At 40.1% G+C, this 17625-nt stretch overlaps 1 protein-coding gene across 2 annotated transcripts in view; it reads right to left on the reverse strand.

The window, feature by feature from the left end:
• Positions 1–7341, reverse strand: part of fubp3 (far upstream element (FUSE) binding protein 3) — a 56604-nt gene extending 49263 nt beyond the window's left edge. Inside the window, exons 1-2 of one of the 2 annotated variants that reach the window (XM_079605945.1) lie at positions 7261–7341; positions 4418–4459 (exon numbers count right to left, since the gene is read on the reverse strand). The gene's annotated coding sequence lies outside the window, so the exon portion shown is untranslated. Of the gene's footprint in view, positions 1–4417; positions 4460–6960; positions 7074–7260 lie in introns of those variants that run through there. The other variant, XM_079605946.1, reaches the window with a different exon arrangement.
• Between the last annotated feature and the right edge of the window lie 10284 nt (positions 7342–17625).

Consider the following 17625-nt stretch of genomic DNA (forward strand, 5'->3'; position numbering starts at 1 on the left):
GTTTATGTAAATTATAGGGTTGGTGATGTCACTAACCCGGGAGGAATGTCGTGTAGTTCCTCCAGCCGTTTGTTGTAGTTCTTAAAAAGCGATTTCTGTAAAAGCAAATATCTCCCTTTGCTCTGAACTTTGAGTGTTGTAACTTTGCAGATGTTGTTTATGATCAAACAGCAACATTACACACTAACTACAGCTAGAAAAGTCAAATCATAATTAACCACCGCTTTAAATAAGTGCATCATCCAGATACTTAAAGTGCACTTTTTCTTTTTAGAAATTTCAGTGTGAACACATGCACTACTCGCTCTATTTATAATACAAAATGGCGTAGAATAGTGCACAAGTACACGCTTTGAGACGCACCTAGAATGGTGCAAAAGTTCATTTATTTCAGTAATTCAACTTAAAAGGTGAAACTAATATATTATATAGACTCATTACATGCAAAGCGAGATATTACAAGCCTTTATTTGTTATAATTTTGATGATTATGGATTACAGCTTATGAAAACATTTTCACAATATTCTAATTTTGAATTTGGGGTTTTCATAATCATAAGCTGTAAGCCATAATCATCACAATTATAACAAATAAAGGCTTGAAATATCTCACTTTGCATGTAATGAGTCTATATAATATATTAGCTTCACCTTTTAAGTTGAATTACTGAAATAAATGAACTTTTGCACCATATTCGAGATTCGCCGGTACACTTTTAATAGATGCTGATCTCCAAATTCTCCAGCAACACTGATAAAAAAAAAACAAAGACAAAGAAACTTTCCGACGCTTCTAACAGGAAGTAAGCAGCACACTGTGGTCGCCGCCACGCTCTCCGCTTCTTCCCTCGTCCCGTTCGCTCGCAACCTCGGACACTTTACTTGATTCCTCTCGGTTTAGACGCTCTCAGCGACTCAATTACACAGAGACCCTGCGGTGAAAATTACGGATGTTTTTCCACAGTTTCTATCTTTCCGCTGGGACGCTTTGACCCCGTCCTGCTGTTCACCAACACACACACACACACACACACACACACACACACACACACACACACACACACACACACACACACACACACACAGCCTCGTTTCTTCTCTTTCTTCTCCTCCACCTGTCCTGTCCTGTGTGTGTGTGTGTGTGTGTGTGTGTGTGTGTGTGTGTGTGTGTGTGTGTGTGTGTGTGTGTGTGTGTGTGTGCGCTTCATTGTATTGGCATTGGTGGCTGTGAGGTAATAACAGGTAAATGCAGTTGTTTGTGCACTTCTCCCAGCATGCTCTAAGAGCGAGTGACTTCTGTTGTCAATTCCCATTCAGCGTCACCAGTGATTACACGGCTGTGGGAGGAACTGGACGCGCCATGAAAGCTTTCTGTGCAAACCATTCTCAAACATATGCACACATCAGAGGAAAAACCTGACGCTTTTTGCCTGAAAGCTTCACAGAAACATCCATTAGGACTCATATAATCACGCTGTGCATTCTATAGACAACTCGAGGGTTCGGTTTTAAAGACACTTTATGCCCAAAATCTTCTATATAAGGAGAAAAGTCTCAATATTTTCATGTTTAATTGGTTATTTCAATGTTTTCCACTGATAAAGTACACTCTAAAAAATGTTGGGTTGTTTTAACCCAATTTTGGGTCAAATATGGACAAACCCAGCCATTGGGTTACATTTTTTAATTGCATTTTTGATCCAACGTTTGGGTTTAAATTACTGGTAACACTTTACAATAAGGTTGTCTAGTTAATATGAACAATACTTCTTCAGCATTTATTCATCTTAGTTAATATTACTTACTAATACTTTATTAAAATCTTGTTAATACACTGTGAACTAACATGAACAGCTGTATTTTTATTAACTAACATTAACAAATAGTACACTCTAAAAAATGTTGTTTCAACCCAATTTTGGGTCAAATATGGACAAACCCAAACGTTGGGTTAAAAATTTAATTATAAAATGTAACCCAATGGCTGGGTTTGTCCATACTTGACCCAAAATTGGGTTACATTGTATAATAAAAATTTTAACCCAACGTTTGGGTTTGTCCATATTTGACCCAAAATTGGGTTACATTTTATGATAAAATTTTTAACCAAACGTTTGGGTTTGTCTATATTTGACCCAAAATTGGGTTACATTTTATAATAAAATTTTTAACCAAACGTTTGGGTTTGTCCATATTTGACCCAAAATTGGGTTACATTGTATAATAAAAATTTTAACCCAACGTTTGGGTTTGTCCATATTTGACCCAAAATTGGGTTACATTTTATAATAAAATTTTTAACCAAACGTTTGGGTTTGTCCATATTTGACCCAAAATTGGGTTACATTGTATAATAAAATTTTTAACCCAACGTTTGGGTTTGTCCATATTTGACCCAAAATTGGGTTACATTGTATAATAAAATTTTTAACCCAACGTTTGGGTTTGTCCATATTTGACCCAAAATTGGGTTACATTGTATAATAAAATTTTTAACCAAACGTTTGGGTTTGTCCATATTTGACCCAAAATTGGGTTGAAACAACCCAGCATTTTTTAGAGTGTAATAAATACTAGTGTTAGTTAATAACTAGTGAACCTTATTAGCAAATTACTCATGAAATGAATTTAAATGGTTAAATTAAAACTGTGTCTTCGGAACCATTTAAGAATTTAGAATTAATAATTTTATCGGTTGTGGATTTCAACATTTACTGATACATTATTGTTAATATTATGTAATGGGCCTGAGCTGATATGAGCTAACACTTAATAACTAACATTAATAAATACTGTAACAATTGTTATATAATATCACAATGTTAACTAATCGAATTGTGAAGCGTTACCGAGATCAGATTTGATGGTTGATATTAAAGAGTATAGCAGTAAATAGTTTGAAATTAAAATGTTGAAAGCATAATGCATAAGCTGAATGGGGCTTTTGTATGAAAAGTCTTGACGTCAGACTGTTAGCGTGAGATTATTGATGATTATTGACAGTCTAATTACACAACACACATGGAACCCACAGGCCAGCACAGCTCTGAGAGAAAACACTTATATTCTGAGCGGGACACTACTTTACTATTATTATATTCTTATGAATCTTTATACTGCTAATATTGGTCAATATCAAGCAAAAGAAGCCATGATTTCTGAACTTTCTTTGGCTATTGACACTTTTATTGATGCAGGGAATGGAGATGGATTCTTGTATGTTTATTTATTTGTTTATATATGTATTTTTTAATTTTATTTATGTTTGGGATGGGGTTGGAGAGAGAGAGTTGAAATATTACATGATCCATGATTTCTGATCCAAGAGTTCTTTATTGATACAGAGAGTGGAAAGAGTTTTCCTGATTTATTTATATTTTAGTTTATTTATTTATTTTTCTGATTTATTATTTGTTTATATTTATTTATTTTTGGGATGGGGGGGGGGGGGGTGAAGTGGAGGACAATATAATAAAAATAAAAAAACTTAAATGTTTATATATATATTTTTATTTTATTTTGTTATTTTCATTTATTCATAATATTTTTCATATTAATTAATTAATTATTTTATGGGGATAAAGTGGAAGGGGGTGCTTTTGGGGGGGGGGTGAAGTGGGGACAATATTATTTTAAAAAATCACTTAAATATTTATTATTTATATATATATTTATATATAAACGTATATATATATATATATATATATTTTATATATATACGTGTCAGTGAGAACACTCGTTTAACAGCACACACACACACACACACACAAACACACACGCACACACACACTCACACACACGTGCACACGCACGCACACGCACGCACACACGCACACACACACACACGCACACACACACACACACACACACACACACACACACACTTTTGACATTACTGACACTGCTTTCAATCGTAATGCAATGGGCCGGTCTACGGAAGACATCAAGCCTTTAAATAAAATATATTTAAATATATATATATATATATACATAAAAGAGCCTGCACAGATATAGGAAAGAGAAATGAACAATTATTAATATTTTTGTTGTTGCGGTTGCTGACGAGTTCTTTCTACGCGCACACACACACACACACACACACACACACGATATGACATCACACCCCGCCTGTATGTTTTTAAAAAACATAATTTAACATATAAACAGTTAACACTTTTTAAATAGCCCACCTAAAGTGTTTAGCTAATACAAATAAGTTACTAAATTCTTACAATAAATCAATGTAAATGAACAAAATTTGTACAATCCTGTGAACACTTCCCGTGTGAAGTGGGGAAATTATTATTTTTTCAAATGTTTTAATTCTCCTGCATTTTTATCCTGTTAATATAGTAAAAGTTTAATAAACAGATTTAGAGAGAGAGAGAAGAGAGAAAACTATATAGAAAATACTCACATCATGCCATTGTGATCACCGCATTCTCTCCATTAAAAAGCTCTAAAAATAAGAGAGAGAGAATTTCTTCAATATTTGTATTATTCAATAATATTTCTCTAATGAACTGATGCATTTATAGACATGGACCTCCTAAATACTAAAACTGCATGACTCATTATCATGGGTATATTCATAAATGATGTCATCGTGTGCTCGTCATGTGACCATTAAACATTCCTGTGCTCATTTTTGTCTGAAAAAAATGCAAATCATAGTTATTTATTGCAATAATTTTATGATAAATCCCCCCCCCCCCCCAAAAAAAAATCAACAAATGCATGAAAATAATTGATGCCAGTATCTATAAAAATTCCTAATGCATTAGTACAATTACACTGTTGATCACGTGACAAGAACACATAATTAACCCTGTAAAGCCTGACATGAATTAATAACAGGCAGAAAAAAATCTAATGTTTTAAATGGAAGTGTTTATTGAAGCTTTAGAAAAAGTGTAGTTTTATCTGATCCGTAATTTTAATACGATTAACACGGATGACAGTTCAATTTAATTCTGATGAAAAATATGCAATTTGCTGCAGATTCTGATATTTATATGGACAAAAAGTAAGATTGTTCCAGATTGTTTGCTCTAAACGTCCGCCAAACACAAGTGGAGGCCTGAAGTGTTTCTGAGAGCAAACGTCAGCGTGATAAAGAGCTATCGACCGCTCGGCGCGGCTCCACAGGGTTCGTGTGAAGCTTGCAGCTCCAGTAACATGAGATCGGGGGTCTCCATCAGTCATTAACCCCCTCAGATGGGCAACATTAAGCAGCAGGCAAAATATTTCTATTTTTCCATCAATATTTTATCACGTGCAAAGCCGGAAACAAAGATAGAGCAGCTTTGAAAGTAATGGCCCCCCATCTGCTTTTATAGATCTGAGTCTGTGCCCTTTGACAGGAACAGACGTCTGAGACACGGGAACACACGAACACAGGAGTCGGATGTCAGGCGAGCTCCACTCCCGAGAAACACACGGATCAGAGCAGCCTCAACACGCTTCCAACGGGATTACGCCGGAGCATGCACTCAGAAGATCACTTCTGCCTCTTGTTCGGCTTAATTCATTCAAATGAGCTGCGCTTCGGGGATTACGCGTTATTCGACGGGTTTTTTAGCGAAGGGAAAGACATGTTAGTGAAACGAAAATAAATTAATAAAAAATATTTTGTTGCTTGAAATAAAATAAACTAACTGAAATTTCAAAAAAAAAATATTTTACTTATTTTATTTCAGATAGTTGCCACGGCAACAATCTCATTTCCATTTATTTTAACTTGTACTAAAATAAAAAATACTAAAATAAAAAAATATATATACTTTTTTTAAACTTATTTTATTTCAGATAGTTGCCACGGCAACATTCTCAATTCCATTTATTTTAACTTGTACTAAAATAACTATAACTAAAATAAAAAATATATATATATTTTTTCACTTATTTTATTTCAGATAGTTGCCATGGCAACAATCTCATTTTTTTTATTTTAACTTGTACTAAAATAAAAATAACTAAAATAAAAAAAGATATATATTTTTTTTAACTTATTTTATTTCAGATAGTTGCCCACGGCAACAATCTCATTTCCATTTATTTTAACTTGTACTAAAATAAAAATAACTAAAATAAAAAAAATATATAATTTTTTTAACTTATTTTATTTCAGATAGTTGCCATGGCAACAATCTCATTTTTATTTATTTTAACTTGTACTAAAATAAAAATAACTAAAATAAAAAAATATATATAATTTTTTTAACTTATTTTATTTCAGATAGTTGCCATGGCAACATTCTCATTTCCATTTATTTTAACTTGTACAAAAAAAACCCCGAATAGACTAAACATGACAAAAACACAAAACAAATTTACTAAAACTAACCAAAATTAAAATAATGAAAATAAAAACATTCAAAATATATATATATATTTTTTACACCAGTAGTAAATCAATTATAAATGTAGTTGGACCAACATAAAATGATTAGTCATGACAAATGTAATAAAGTTAAACATACCACAATAAATTAATTTGACCCAATTCAACTCAATTGTCTTGACTCATTGAAACTGATTTATTGAGTTGAATTGGCTGAGTGTTGTCATCAAAATCAACAATCCATAATTGGCGGAAGCAAGAGACTAATTTTTGAATGCTTGTATATTCTAAATGTGAATTTAATTTTTGAATGCTTGTATGTATATTATAAATGTGAATTTTGTCATTGTTTTGGAACACACTAGCTTTAGGTTGTAGATAACACATAAGCCAAAAAACTTCACTTTTGATTTCATGGGGACTTTAAAATTAAACTCATTCTTATCAAATTAACATAGTGTGGTTTTATAATAATGTTATAATATATTTTTTATTAAATAAGAGTAAAAATATAATAAACATGTAATATAGAGCATATATTTAGCAAAATGCTCTTCTCTAGAGTTCATTTTTCTAGCTAGCTAACTAACTGTTATGCATTGATTAGCTTTACTCACAAGCTGTTTTATTGACGTCTTTCTGCGGTTGAAACACTGATTGATCGATTACATGGGACATGATTGATTTCAGTAAGTTGTTCTGTATCTTTCAACATTCCTTCTGATGTTCGTTCGTGTTTATTTGCTGCTGTAACTAGCAGTAAACGGGAGATTTAACCGAGATTTCGGTTAGCTGAGGCGCTACAGCGATCTGTCACGCCACGTTGAAGAGCGCCAAAACGGTATTTATAGTTTGAATTTAGTAATAATACTGACAGAATTTGAAAGCTGAGACTTTGTTTCATATCAAAAAGTAACCTGCTCTGTCGTGTGTTGTCAGTATCCTCTTTGCTCCGCGATGTTTTTTACATGAATTGCGTGAGGGAAATGGTCATGGATGAGGATATTCTAAGATGGCCGCCGAGTGAAATTCATTTTCTTAAAGTGACATTGACAATATTCAAAGAAACAGATGAAAACTCTTCCTTGAGAACTTCACTGCATCCCGCTGGAAAGAAAGCCAATCTCAAGCACTTCTCATGTTTATTGGCTTCTTTAAAGTCACCCTATAGTCAATAATTGTATCCCTAAAACTCATTTGATCACCAAAATTACATTTAGGCGGTTTTACCTTTATAAAAAATCAATAGCTTGAATGTAACTCTACAGTACACCATTGCCTCATTTAGTATGCGCGGTTCTATGAATATGCAAATGAGCCCCGCCTCCACTCACTCACTCAGAGATCCACTGGTTGACGATCACATGTTGATCTGATTGGTTACAAGGTAGTTTGTGACGTCAGAAACACCAGCGATTTCAAAGCGTTTTTGAGACTGTCTTTGGTTCACTGCAGTTTTAATTAGAAAATACTCAGCAATGCTGTTGACTTATGAACTTACACATTCTTTGTCTTAAACCGTATTAAAAACTCCACATAAACAACATTAAAAACGGACTTTCATCACATGGGGACTTTAATAGATAAATGTAAATGTAAAATTAGCAAATGAGTTTGTTTTTTCTGTCTAAATTGAAGTGTTTTTTCCCCCTGGTGGTTGCCAGGGTGTTGCTAAGGCTGTTCTGAGGGGCTTTTAGTGTGTTTCCATGCAGTTGCTAAGATGGTTGCTAGGTGCAAATCTCTGTCGCTGTGATCTTTGCCTTAAATGTGTGTCTGTGGGATTTTATCTCTATATTAGGCTACATGAATAGTTTGATTTTGTATTGTTCATTCATTTTCATTATCGTGTCAGTAATTTTGTTTTTTTTTGCCCTTTTTTATTAGTTTTATTATGTCTATTTAGTTTTAAATACTTTCTTTTGAAAGAAATTAATAATTTTATTCAGCAAGGAGGCATTACATTGAAATGAAATACATGAATAATGTTAGAAAAGATTCTATTTCAAATAAATGCTGTTCTTTTTGACGTTTATAAGCATCAACGAATCCTGAAAAATAAAATAAATCACAAAAATCTGAAGCAGAACACCTGTTACACTGATAATAATAATAAATGTTTCTTGATCATCATATTACACTGATTTCTGAAGGATCATGTGACACTGAAGACTGGAGTAATGATGCTGAAAATTCACAGGAATAAATTACACTTTACTATATTTACATAGAAAACTGATGATTTACATTGGAATAATATTTCACTTTTTTTTACTATTTTTGATCATAATAAATTAGTTATAATAATGAGTAACAGTGATGCACTGTAAACCCATTTAGAAATCAGGCTTTATGCCTTAAACAGCCTTTTAAACCAGTCTAACGATCATGCCCAAGACTAATAAATCCATAACCAGAAGAAATATAGCTGTGAGATTATGAGCTCATATCCATCCATTAAGATCAAACCTCCAGAGCGTCTTAAAGCCCGTCACGAAAACAGATTCCAGTTATAATCCTGCAGGCTTAACAAATCTCCTCTCGTATCGACAGCTTTCCTCTCGTGCTTTTATGAACAGCTTCAGATGGAAAACAATGACTTCAAATGGCAGGTTTGCTTTCCCGTGGATCTAGATGTCATTTTAACATTTAACATTTGACATAATTGTCCGCAGCCCCTTAATGGCAGCAAGACGAGGGGCCCGTGTGTGTGTGTGTGTGTGTGTGTGTGTCTTGGGTTACAATAATTGATGTTAATAAAGGGCCTGAAGTCATTGTTGCCGTGCAGGTGAGCAGAGGGAGGGGTCGTGAGTGACTGACAGCATGTCAGAAGATCTTGACATTTCTGAAGATGAAAAAGCTTGATTTCAGACTCAAATACACTGAAAAAAAAAAATGAAAAAAGGGTCAAATATGGTTAAACCCAACCTTTAAATTAAATATGTCCATATTTTGACCCAAACATGAGTTAAAACCACCTTGTATTTTTTTTAGAGTGGTTTGGGGAACAAAAATTTGAGAAACATTAACATAAACAAAATGACAAATATACAAATAGAGATTAAATTTCAAGTTCACATAGTTATATTTTCATATGATTATTGTATTCATACTTGAAAGATCTCAAACTGGCACGAGTGAAATTGCAGTGAACTTAAACCAAAAAAAAAATGTCTAGTTTTTAAATTATGGTTAGGCTATTCTTAACTAAAACTGGATGAATAAAAAAGAGAAAAACTTTAAACTAAAAAACATTGTTGTTGCTTGAAATAAATGTTAACTGAAAACATTTCTCATTTTAATTTAGAACTTTAGTACTAAAATCAACTAAAACTGAAATTAAAAGTAATAGACATTAAAAACAATACATGTCAAAACAACAAAATTACTAAAACTTTAACTAATTAAAACGGATTTAATAAAAAATAACACTAGTTCACATTTCTATTGCAGTATTTTTAGTATAATTATACTTTATAGCATTTAATATTTTGAATTCGTTTTAATTTTAATATTTTCCATTTTAGCTTACGTTTTGTAATATTTTGAACGTAGGGCCTATATTTAATTTCAAGTAACAACATTTTTTTTTTTTTTTTTACAGATTTAGTTTTAGTTAAAGGTAGGGTAGGTCAGAATTGTCTAAAAAAAACTTTTATTCAAATTTGTTTAAACTGTCTTTATATACCAATACATAATTAAAATGCAAGTACTCTGAAATAGAGAGTATAAAAAACTGAGTGACTCTAGTGTATTTAATCTTCAATAAACACAGCTCATTAATTCCATTCACTCCCGCCTAAAAACGGGTGCGCGACTGCGCGCACGTGGGCGGAGCCAGTAATAGCGGCGGTAGTCATGGCGACGGAGAGTGACAGTCGCGCAAGCCAATCACTTGTTCCGTCCCGGTAGGAATTAATGAGCTGTGTTTATTGAAGATTAAATACACTAGAGTCACTCAATTTTTATACTCTCTTTTTCAAAGTACTTACATTTTAATTATGTATTGGTATATAAAGACAGTTTAAGCCAATTTGAAAAAAAGTTCTTTAGACAATTCTTACCTACACAACCTTTAACTAGCCTTTATACCATGGTCTGGGTGAATACTCGATTCTGATTGGCTGCAGGGTGTCCGTTAAATAAAAAGTGATGTAAGGAGTTCTAAAACCGTTAGATTTAAATTGTAAAACTAATAAAAATAAAAACTAATGTTTTAAAATGTGTTATTTGGCAAGTGAACATGGTATAAGCGGGTTAATGCCCTTCGAGGTGTCCATTGCTTCGGTGGAGGAGACCTCGTCGGGCATTAACCCTGAAATTATAAAATTATAACCCTGAAAATAAAAAACACTGTTTACATGCGGATTGATTATGATTTTACTATAGTAAATGCAGAGGCGCGCCGAACAGAGCCGCTCTTTGTGCGTCAGTGAGTGACACGTGAAGCGGACCGCAGAGAAACCCCGTCAGGATTCGTTTTCACTCTCAACTCTTGATTCTCATGTCTTCCCATTGTGTCCCAGAATCCCTCGGGGCTGCGGGTAATGAGGCGTAATTGAGGGAAGGTCACGGATCATTAATTCACCTGATGCTTTCATACCTCGGCATCTGAGACACAGGAAGCTGACAAGACGACTTCCTGTCAGTGATGTCACTCCAACAATGAGAGCTCAGGCTGCGTCTCACATCACACAGCCTCAGTTGATATCACACACACACACACACACACACACACACACACACACACACACACACACACAGTTGATATTACACACACAGGTTTTGTCCATCCTTCTGTTAGACTGTCACACACATAAATTATGTTGAATATCTGTCAGCTGGTAAATTTAACTACACAATTAGATAATACCAGTTTAGCTCGACCAGTGACCAAGCAATGCTTCATGTGTTCAGTGTGTGTGTGAAAAGAGCATTAGCAGTTACAGACAAAACACTGAAGAACACATGACCAGCTCAAAGTGGCCCGATCAGTTCTGCTCCCAAATTTTCTCGAGGTGTGTGTGTTCTCAAGGTGTGTGTGTTCTCAAGGTGTGTGTGTTCTCGAGGTGTGTGTGTTCTCGAGGTGTGTGTGTGTGTTCTCGAGGTGTGTGTGTTCTCGAGGCGATGTGTGTGTGTTCTCGAGGTGATGTGTGTTCTCAAGGTGTGTGTGTTCTCGAGGTGTGTGTGTTCTCGAGGTGTGTGTGTTCTCGAGGTGTGTGTGTTCTCGAGTTGATGTGTGTTCTCCAGGGTGTGTGTGTTCTCGAGGTGTGTGTTCTCGAGGTGTGTGTGTTCTCGAGGTGTGTGTGTTCTCGAGGTGTGTGTGTTCTCGAGGTGTGTGTGTTCTCGAGTTGATGTGTGTTCTCCAGGGTGTGTGTGTTCTCGAGGTGTGTGTTCTCGAGGTGTGTGTGTTCTCGAGGTGTGTGTGTTCTCGAGGTGATGTGTGTTCTCGAGGTGTGTGTGTTCTCGAGGTGTGTGTGTTCTCGAGGTGTGTGTGTTCTCGAGGTGTGTGTGTTCTCGAGGTGTGTGTGTGTTCTCGAGGTGTGTGTGTTCTCGAGGTGATGTGTGTTCTCGTGGTGTGTGTGTTCTCGAGGTGATGTGTGTTCTCGAGGTGTGTGTGTTCTCGAGGTGTGTGTGTTCTCGAGGTGTGTGTGTTCTCGAGGTGTGTGTGTTCTCGAGGTGTGTGTGTTCTCGAGTTGATGTGTGTTCTCCAGGGTGTGTGTGTTCTCGAGGTGTGTGTTCTCGAGGTGTGTGTGTTCTCGAGGTGTGTGTGTTCTCGAGGTGATGTGTGTTCTCGAGGTGATGTGTGTTCTCGAGGTGTGTGTGTTCTCGAGGTGTGTGTGTTCTCGAGGGGATGTGTGTTCTCGAGGTGTGTGTGTTCTCGAGGTGTGTGTGTTCTCCAGGGTGTGTGTGTTCTCGAGGTGTGTGTGTTCTCGAGGTGTGTGTGTTCTCGAGGTGATGTGTGTTCTCGAGGTGTGTGTGTTCTCGAGGTGATGTGTGTTCTCCAGGGTGTGTGTGTTCTCGAGGTGTGTGTGTTCTCGAGGTGATGTGTGTTCTCGAGGTGTGTGTGTTCTCGAGGTGATGTGTGTTCTCGAGGTGATGTGTGTTCTCCAGGGTGTGTGTGTTCTCGAGGTGTGTGTGTTCTCGAGGTGTGTGTGTGTTCTCGAGGTGATGTGTGTTCTGGAGGCGATGTGTGTTCTCCAGGGTGTGTGTGTTCTCGAGGTGTGTGTGTTCTCGAGGTGTGTGTGTTCTCGAGGTGATGTGTGTTCTGGAGGCGATGTGTGTTCTCGAGGTGATGTGTGTTCTCCAGGGTGTGTGTGTTCTCGAGGTGTGTGTGTTCTCGAGGTGATGTGTGTTCTCGAGGTGTGTGTGTTCTCGAGGTGATGTGTGTTCTCGAGGTGATGTGTGTTCTCGAGGTGATGTGTGTTCTCGAGGTGATGTGTGTTCTCGAGGTGTGTGTGTTCTCGAGGTGTGTGTGTTCTCGAGGGGATGTGTGTTCTCGAGGTGTGTGTGTTCTCGAGGTGTGTGTGTTCTCGAGGTGTGTGTGTTCTCGAGGTGTGTGTGTTCTCGAGGTGTGTGTGTTCTCGAGGTGATGCGTGTTCTCGAGGTGTGTGTGTGTTCTCGAGGTGATGTGTGTTCTCGAGGTGATGTGTGTTCTCGAGGTGTGTGTGTTCTCGAGGTGTGTGTGTTCTCGAGGTGTGTGTGTTCTCGAGGTGTGTGTGTTCTCGAGGTGTGTGTGTTCTCCAGGGTGTGTGTGTTCTCGAGGTGTGTGTGTTCTCCAGGGTGTGTGTGTTCTCGAGGTGTGTGTGTTCTCGAGGTGTGTGTGTTCTCGAGGTGTGTGTGTTCTCCAGGGTGTGTGTGTTCTCCAGGTGTGTGTGTTCTCCAGGTGTGTGTGTTCTCGAGGTGTGTGTGTTCTCGAGGTGTGTGTGTTCTCGAGGTGATGTGTGTTCTCGAGGTGTGTGTGTTCTCGAGGTGTGTGTGTTCTCGAGGTGTGTGTGTTCTCGAGGTGATGTGTGTTCTCGAGGTGTGTGTGTTCTCGAGGTGATGTGTGTTCTCGAGGCGATGCGTATTCTCGAGGTGATGCGTGTTCTCGAGGTGTGTGTGTTCTCGAGGTGTGTGTGTTCTCGAGGTGTGTGTGTTCTCGAGGTGATGCGTGTTCTCGAGGTGTGTGTGTTCTCGAGGTGTGTGTTCTCGAGGTGATGTGTGTTCTCGAGGTGTGTGTGTTCTCGAGGTGTGTGTGTTCTCGAGGTGTGTGTGTTCTCGAGGTGATGTGTGTTCTCGAGGTGATGTGTGTTCTCGAGGCGATGTGTGTTCTTGAGGTGATGTGTGTTCTCCAGGTGTGTGTGTTCTCCAGGTGTGTGTGTTCTCGAGGTGTGTGTGTTCTCGAGGTGTGTGTGTTCTCGAGGTGTGTGTGTTCTCCAGGTGTGTGTGTTCTCGCGGCGATGTGTGTTCTCCAGGTGTGTGTGTTCTCGAGGTGATGTGTGTTCTCGAGGTGATGTGTGTTCTCGAGGCGATGTGTGTTCTCGAGGTGTGTGTGTTCTCGAGGTGATGTGTGTTCTCGAGGTGATGTGTGTTCTCGAGGTGTGTGTGTTCTCGAGGCGATGTGTGTTCTCGAGGTGATGTGTGTTCTCGAGGTGTGTGTGTTCTCGAGGTGTGTGTGTTCTCCAGGGTGTGTGTGTTCTCGAGGTGTGTGTGTTCTCGAGGTGATGTGTGTTCTCGAGGTGATGTGTGTTCTCCAGGGTGTGTGTGTTCTCGAGGTGTGTGTGTTCTCGAGGTGTGTGTGTTCTCGAGGTGATGTGTGTTCTCGAGGTGATGTGTGTTCTCGAGGCGATGTGTGTTCTGGAGGTGATGTGTGTTCTCGAGGTGTGTGTGTTCTCGAGGTGATGTGTGTTCTCGAGGTGTGTGTGTTCTCGAGGTGATGTGTGTTCTCGAGGTGTGTGTGTTCTCGAGGTGTGTGTGTTCTCGAGGTGTGTGTGTTCTCGAGGGGATGTGTGTTCTCGAGGTGTGTGTGTTCTCGAGGTGTGTGTGTTCTGGAGGTGTGTTCTCCAGGGTGTGTGTGTTCTCGAGGTGTGTGTGTTCTCGAGGTGTGTGTGTTCTCGAGGTGATGTGTGTTCTGGAGGCGATGTGTGTTCTTGAGGTGATGTGTGTTCTCCAGGGTGTGTGTGTTCTCGAGGTGTGTGTGTTCTCGAGGTGATGTGTGTTCTCGAGGTGATGTGTGTTCTCCAGGGTGTGTGTGTTCTCGAGGTGTGTGTGTTCTCGAGGTGATGTGTGTTCTGGAGGCGATGTGTGTTCTTGAGGTGATGTGTGTTCTCGAGGTGTGTGTGTTCTCGAGGTGTGTGTGTTCTCGAGGTGATGTGTGTTCTCGAGGTGATGTGTGTTCTCCAGGTGATGTGTGTTCTCGAGGTGTGTGTGTTCTCGAGGTGTGTGTGTTCTCGAGGTATGTGTGTTCTCGAGGTGTGTGTGTTCTCGAGGTGTGTGTGTTCTCGAGGTGTGTGTGTTCTCGAGGTGTGTGTGTTCTCGAGGTGTGTGTGTTCTCGAGGTGATGTGTGTTCTCCAGGGTGTGTGTGTTCTCGAGGTGTGTGTGTTCTCGAGGTGTGTGTGTTCTCGAGGTGATGTGTGTTCTCGAGGCGATGTGTGTTCTTGAGGTGATGTGTGTTCTCGAGGTGTGTGTGTTCTCGAGGTGTGTGTGTTCTCGAGGTGATGTGTGTTCTCGAGGTGATGTGTGTTCTCGAGGTGATGTGTGTTCTCGAGGTGTGTGTGTTCTCGAGGTGTGTGTGTTCTCGAGGGGATGTGTGTTCTCGAGGTGTGTGTGTTCTCGAGGTGTGTGTGTTCTCCAGGGTGTGTGTGTTCTCGAGGTGTGTGTGTTCTCGAGGTGTGTGTGTTCTCGAGGTGATGTGTGTTCTCGAGGTGTGTGTGTTCTCGAGGTGATGTGTGTTCTCCAGGGTGTGTGTGTTCTCGAGGTGTGTGTGTTCTCGAGGTGATGTGTGTTCTCGAGGTGATGTGTGTTCTCGAGGTGTGTGTGTTCTCGAGGTGATGTGTGTTCTCGAGGTGATGTGTGTTCTCCAGGGTGTGTGTGTTCTCGAGGTGTGTGTGTTCTCGAGGTGTGTGTGTTCTCGAGGTGATGTGTGTTCTCGAGGCGATGTGTGTTCTCCAGGGTGTGTGTGTTCTCGAGGTGTGTGTGTTCTCGAGGTGTGTGTGTTCTCGAGGTGATGTGTGTTCTGGAGGCGATGTGTGTTCTCGAGGTGATGTGTGTTCTCCAGGGTGTGTGTGTTCTCGAGGTGTGTGTGTTCTCGAGGTGATGTGTGTTCTCGAGGTGTGTGTGTTCTCGAGGTGATGTGTGTTCTCGAGGTGATGTGTGTTCTCGAGGTGATGTGTGTTCTCGAGGTGATGTGTGTTCTCGAGGTGTGTGTGTTCTCGAGGTGATGTGTGTTCTCGAGGTGTGTGTGTTCTCGAGGTGATGTGTGTTCTCGAGGTGATGTGTGTTCTCGAGGTGATGTGTGTTCTCGAGGTGATGTGTGTTCTCGAGGTGTGTGTGTTCTCGAGGTGTGTGTGTTCTCGAGGTGTGTGTGTTCTCGAGGGGATGTGTGTTCTCGAGGTGTGTGTGTTCTCGAGGTGTGTGTGTTCTCGAGGTGTGTGTGTTCTCGAGGTGTGTGTGTTCTCGAGGTGTGTGTGTTCTCGAGGTGATGTGTGTTCTCGAGGTGATGCGTGTTCTCGAGGTGTGTGTGTGTTCTCGAGGTGTGTGTGTTCTCGAGGTGATGTGTGTTCTCGAGGTGATGTGTGTTCTCGAGGTGTGTGTGTTCTCGAGGTTGTGTGTGTTCTCGAGGTGATGTGTGTTCTCGAGGTGATGTGTGTTCTCGAGGTGTGTGTGTTCTCGAGGTGTGTGTGTTCTCGAGGTGTGTGTGTTCTCGAGGTGTGTGTGTTCTCGAGGTGTGTGTGTTCTCCAGGGTGTGTGTGTTCTCGAGGTGTGTGTGTTCTCCAGGGTGTGTGTGTTCTCGAGGTGTGTGTGTTCTCGAGGTGTGTGTGTTCTCGAGGTGTGTGTGTTCTCCAGGGTGTGTGTGTTCTCGAGGTGTGTGTGTTCTCGAGGTGATGTGTGTTCTCGAGGTGATGTGTGTTCTCGAGGTGTGTGTGTTCTCGAGGTGATGTGTGTTCTCGAGGTGTGTGTGTTCTCGAGGTGATGTGTGTTCTCGAGGTGATGTGTGTTCTCGAGGTGTGTGTGTTCTCGAGGTGTGTGTGTTCTCGAGGTGTGTGTGTTCTCGAGGTGTGTGTGTTCTCGAGGTGTGTGTGTTCTCCAGGTGTGTGTGTTCTCGAGGTGTGTGTGTTCTCGAGGTGTGTGTGTTCTCGAGGTGTGTGTGTTCTCGAGGTGATGTGTGTTCTCGAGGTGTGTGTGTTCTCGAGGTGTGTGTGTTCTCGAGGTGTGTGTGTTCTCGAGGTGATGTGTGTTCTCGAGGTGTGTGTGTTCTCGAGGTGATGTGTGTTCTCGAGGCGATGCGTATTCTCGAGGTGATGCGTGTTCTCGAGGTGTGTGTGTTCTCGAGGTGTGTGTGTTCTCGAGGTGTGTGTGTTCTCGAGGTGATGCGTGTTCTCGAGGTGTGTGTGTTCTCGAGGTGATGTGTGTTCTCGAGGTGATGTGTGTTCTCGAGGTGATGTGTGTTCTCGAGGTGTGTGTGTTCTTGAGCTGATATTTGTTCTTGAGGTGATGTGTGTTCTCGAGGTGTGTGTGTTCTCGAGGTGTGTGTGTTCTCGAGGTGTGTGTGTTCTTGAGCTGATGTGTGTTCTTGAGGTGTGTGTGTTCTCGAGGTGTGTGTGTTCTCGAGGTGTGTGTGTTCTCGAGGTGTGCGTGTTCTCGAGGTGTGTGTGTTCCTGTATGCATGTGGTTGTGTATAAAGGGGCCGGTGTGTGTAATTGGAGGAGCGGATGAGACGCCTGTGGTGTAATTGAGTTCAGGACCGACTGAAAGAGCCAGCGTCTATTACCAGCAGCGGGGGCTCCGGGTTCTGTCTCCACACACACACACACACACACACACACACACACACACACACACACACACACACACACACACACACACACACACACAGGGAAATGGAAAGGGATCAGAAAGCCTTAGTTTGCACCTTAAGAGGAAGAAGTGCGAGAGTATTTGTTGACGGAGAGTAAATGGCTTTTCCGAGGACAGAAACATGGTTTTAGATCAAGCATGTCACATCATGATGGTTATTTGTTCTGTCTCTCTGCAGGGTGTGTGTGTGTGTGTGTGTGGAGCTTTAAAAGCAACGAGAAACCAA

Source organism: Phoxinus phoxinus (genome assembly GCF_949152265.1).
Source record: "Phoxinus phoxinus genome assembly, chromosome: 3".
In the NCBI taxonomy this organism is placed as follows: domain Eukaryota; kingdom Metazoa; phylum Chordata; class Actinopteri; order Cypriniformes; family Leuciscidae; genus Phoxinus; species Phoxinus phoxinus.